Genomic DNA, 5,000 nt, shown 5'->3' with positions numbered 1-5,000 from the left:
GGATGACCACAGTAAACATGGCCGACCGTGTGATGTTGATCTGAGGACGATGTCATGTTAGCTGGTAAGCTAGGTACTGTTGTTGCTAATATGCACAGTGTTATTAGCATTAGCATTAGCTTTGTGGCTAACAGTTGGAACAAAGACTGAAAAAATGTAAATCAGCCGTAAAGGACCCGGGCTACTTCCTGGAGTAGAGAACTAAGTTTCCACTGCATTTGAATATTCAATCAAACCTCCGATCAGACCAACAGAACCCCCCCCACACACACACACACACACACACACACACACACACCTGTCACCTGCTCTGTCCCAAAACAAAACATGGACGCCGACCTGACTGTAACCCCGACAATACAAGGATCAGAACGCCAACGTGATGCAAACCTCATCATCGTCTCTCTCATCATCCTCCTCCAGGTGAAAAACTGACGCTCCGCTCACCTGCCTACACACCAACCCCACCTGAGTGTGTGTGTGTGTGTGTGTGTGTGTGTGTGTGTGTGTGTCTTTGATTCTCCTCCATCAGCTGCTGCTGTGGGTGGTTCATTAATCCCACTGTGAGCCCCAGTGCATCATGGGAAGCAGCTGCAGAGGAGTAAGTTTTTGTTCTTCTTCTTCACTCAAACATGAAACCATCAGCGAGTCCGTCCAATCAGATCTCTTCATTTATCAGCTGGTTCAGGTAAACACCAGGTGATGATGTTAACACCTCCGTGTCCTCGGGCGTTCTCAGATATTTTCAACAGAATCAGAAGTTTGTGAAGTCGTGTCCGAGTGAGACTCTGTCTGCACAAAACGTCTGTTTTCTGACCTCTGATTGGTTCACAGCTGACAGGTCACAGCAGGTGACATCATAACATGTTCAGGATGTCATGGTGACCACACACTCACCGAGGGGCAGAGAGAGAGAGAGGGTGTGTGTGTGTGTGTGTGTGTGTGTGTGTGTGTGTGTGTGTGTGTGTGTGTGTGTTATCAGCAGCATCTTATCTGTGACACACACACTGCTGGTAAAACATGCGAGTGTGTGACCATACATTCATGAATTCATTCATGTGTGTGTGAGATTAATATTACATGAGGGTCCTGTTGAGAGGTGGACACACACAACTACACACACACACACACACACACACACACACACACGCACCACTGCACACACATCAATCAAGCACACAAAGAAAAAACACAAAACTCAACACACACAACCTGGGGTCTGATTGTGTGTGTGTGTGTGTGTGTGTGTGTGTGTGTGTGTGTGTGTGTGTGTGTGTGTGTGTGTGTGAGTGTGTGTGTGTGTGAGTGACTGAGGTCATCCAACCAATCACAGCTCATTGTCTCTGTCCATGTTCACACCTGGTATAATGCTCATTTAAGACCGCTCACACCTCGTTAGCCTGGCTAGCTTAAGCCTGATTTAAACTTGTGCGCCGTGGCCCACGCCGCCGTACCTGTCCGTTGGTGTGTCTGTAACTCTGCTCTAGCTAGCAGAGCGTTTGTCTTTGTTTGTGTACAGAAGAAGAAGAAGAAGAAGAAGAAGAAGAAGAAGAAGAAGAAGAAGAAGAGAGGAGATGAATGTACGGCTTTGGGACGACTCTGAGTGTGAGTGTGCCCTGAATCAGGCTTTAGCATTAGTGGAGCCAACTTAGCGTTAGCATGGCTGACTCCATCATTTCATGACAGGAAGAAGTTCTGTTGTCAGAAAAGTTCTGACCAATCAGCACCGAGATTAAAAAACAAGAATAATACCATAACTTTAAAATGGAGTGAATAAAACACTTTAACAGCTGGTATTGGCAGAGTGAGCACATAGATCGTGAGCTTCGGTCATCAGTGCTACACATGAGCCAACAGACCGCCACGTCTGGAACACGAGGGTTCAGTGTGCGCCCGGCGTTAAAGAGAGAAACAGATCCAAAACAAATACATTTATTATTAAACAATTAATATAACTTCACATCCAGAAACATTTCAGCTCCTTTATACTCCAGATACTTTACATGTTATGTTCTTATATTAGACTGCTTTATTTCTGGGTGTGGTAGTGATGTGTGTGTGTGTGTGTGTGTGTGTGTGTGTGTGTGTGTGTGTGTGTGTGTGTGTGTGTGTGTGTGTGTGTGTGTGTGTGTGCATGCGTGAGTGTTTATCAGGTGTGTGAGGCTTCCAGCAGAAACAAAAGATGAAGGACGAGTGAAGAGGCTTTAAAGAGGAGGAGGGGTGTGTGTGTGTGTGTGTGTGTGTGTGTGTGTGTGTGTGTGTGTGTGTGTGTGTGTGTGTGTGTGTGTGTGTGTGTGTGTTTAGAGAGCGTGAAAAGCTGCTTGTAGAGTCGGAGCAGTGAGGCGGTGATGAATGGGGGGGGTTGAGGGGGGGAGGGGCGGGGTTAAAGGTGGCTCGCGGTAATTGGGAGGAAACGTGACGGGGAGATGAAGGTTGATCAACACGTCAACTTTATTCACCATAAAAAAAAACACGTGTAGACACAAAGGGATAAACAAACTGAGACACACACACACACACACACACACACACACACACACACACACACACACACACACACACACACACACAGAGGGGAGAAGTAGGGGGGCCCAGGAGGGACAAACACAGTCAGTGTCATAAACATAAATATGTCACATTCTGAGTTTAATAGATTTTATTATTCATTCATGATAATATAAAATCTGAAGTTTGATGTTTTAATGACGTTAATATATGAACCGAGGGGATCAGGTCCACGCCATAACCACGCCTTCAGTCACCTGACCTCCTTACAGCGAGCCGTCCCACCCTCCCCTCCTTTCCTTTCCTTTCCTCTCATCCACCCCACCTTACCTTCCTCATCCCGTTATCTTGTTTATCTAAGTCTCAGTCTTCGCCCTGATCAGCTCGGGCAGAATTACGCCTGAGACCAAAATCCCCGATCCTGAGTCTCCCTCTGCACGCCACGCAGATCGTCCTCCCACACCGGCGCCATCTGACAACATCCTCATCCGCCATGACCTCAGCATACAGTCACCTGTCCCAACATTCATACGACCTATCATGTCACCTTGTTGTGGTTCCTCGCTTCAGTGAATAAGCAGGTCAAAAGACCACGCCCAGCAGTGATGTCATCACCTACACTGTGACATCATGGGCGCCAACACGGTCGAAGAGTTAAACTGAAACTTTGTCAAACTTTCTAATCAAAGTGGGTTGTTTTTTTATCAGAACTCAGAGGACACAGAGAACACACTGTTCCTCCTGACACACAATGACTGCTCTGTGGAACACACACACACACACACACACACACACACACACACACACACACACACACACACACACACACACACACACACACACACACACACACACACACACACACACACACACACACACACACACACACACACACACACACACACACACACACACACACACACACACACACACACACACGAGATGATCTCCGGGTCAATGCAGCTGAATCTGCAGATTCCTGATCACTGCACTTGAAAGCGACTCAGACAACAGAGCAACCAGAAACCCAAAAAACTTCCAACAGATCTCGTTGAGCAACTCTTTGAAATAATTGATCTACAAAAGTTCTTGATGACATCATCACTTGCCGTTTGAGGACAGCTCTGAGGTCACTGGTTGCTACGGTGACCAGCCGAACTCCCCGACTCCTTGGTGAGTTTAGGGTGGCACTAACCTGTTGAGGCGACCTGCTGCTGAGTTTGAGAGTAAACTGTGATGTGAAGAGGAGGAACCGTCTTCATCAGGAGCAACGTTTCCTGTGGCAACACAAATAACAGACGCACATCACGTTAGACTCTGATCCTAACAGGAAACACAACGCCGCTCACAGAGTCAGCACGGGAAGTCGACAAACAGCATAAATGGGAAAGAAGAGAATAGGATGAAGGTATCAAAAAGAAAAGAAACTTATTCTATTGACTGCAGCAACAAAATGCATTTTATGCCACTGGAAATCAGAAACCCCTCCCCCAATCAAGCAGTGGTGGTCAGAATTGTTATCGTATCGTACACCTGAGAAAATCATGTATTATGTGAAAGGACAGCAACTGCAATTGAAAAAAGTTTGGGGTTGTGTTATAGATTACATCCCCACGATGGGGGATCAAGTAGAATCCTAATTTGATTATTTGATCAAAGTGTTACCACGATTATGTCTTTTGGTTTTTGTTGTTTTTTAAATTGTTGTTGTAGTGTGTGAATGACATAACCAGCTGGCACTGTACGACTGAATCCTTCAAGACGACTGACCAAAGCTCACGATTTAAGTTCTCGCAATGATCGACCCGATGGTCGGGAACGACCTGAGACGAGTTCAATAAGGACCGCTGAGTATGACTGTCCTCCTTCTCGGTCCATGTGGGTCTTGAAGCGGGCGAAAAAAACGATTCTTGAACCACATACTAGCAGGATGTAAGATGGTGGCGTTCTCTTTTGAGAAGCGTCCTGCCTGTGTAGTGGAGAGGCTGATGCACCTGCAGCCGGCCACCACACGGGGCAGAAGTGTCTCTGCTCTCACTGTGTGTGTGTGCAGTCGTATGTGACATGTCATGCCGGAAAATCATCCGACCGGTCGGGAACAGCTGATCGAGCCGCTGATCTGTGGTGACACCGCATGGACACAGCACAACGAACAGCCGGACGTCAGAATGACTCTTAGTACACACACAAGTACAGACGGGGTCTAAAGCGGCTGAAATCATCCGGTGTGCGTGCGCCCGGTTTAAGAGAGAGAAAATGTAGAAAACTGAAGACTAATAATAAGATCCTCTCTCAGTTTCTCTCTTTGTGGGTGTCAGTTTGTGAGAGAGAGCGAGATGTGTTACAAGGAGACTGTAAGTCCAAACATAGCTGTTGCCATGGCAACAGAGTGATTGTTTCATCCTGTCCTCCGACATTTAGAACTGAAGAAAATAAACCAGTTTGAAGTTTATAAGTTTGAGAGTTGAATCTAAAACGAGTGTGAGGATGAGGAT

General features: G+C 46.6%; 1 protein-coding gene across 1 annotated transcript in view; it reads right to left on the bottom strand.

The window, feature by feature from the left end:
* Nucleotides 1-5,000, bottom strand: part of plxnb3 (plexin B3) — a 56,812-nt gene that overhangs the window by 35,312 nt on the left and 16,500 nt on the right. Inside the window, exon 2 of the mRNA XM_065961353.1 lies at nt 3,701-3,782. The gene's annotated coding sequence lies outside the window, so the exon portion shown is untranslated. The remainder of the gene's footprint in view (nt 1-3,700; nt 3,783-5,000) is intronic.

The sequence above is a fragment of the Labrus bergylta genome, chromosome 12, assembly GCF_963930695.1.
Source record: "Labrus bergylta chromosome 12, fLabBer1.1, whole genome shotgun sequence".
NCBI classification, from domain to species: Eukaryota; Metazoa; Chordata; class Actinopteri; order Labriformes; family Labridae; genus Labrus; species Labrus bergylta.
This window is presented reverse-complemented; position numbering and strand designations above follow the sequence as displayed.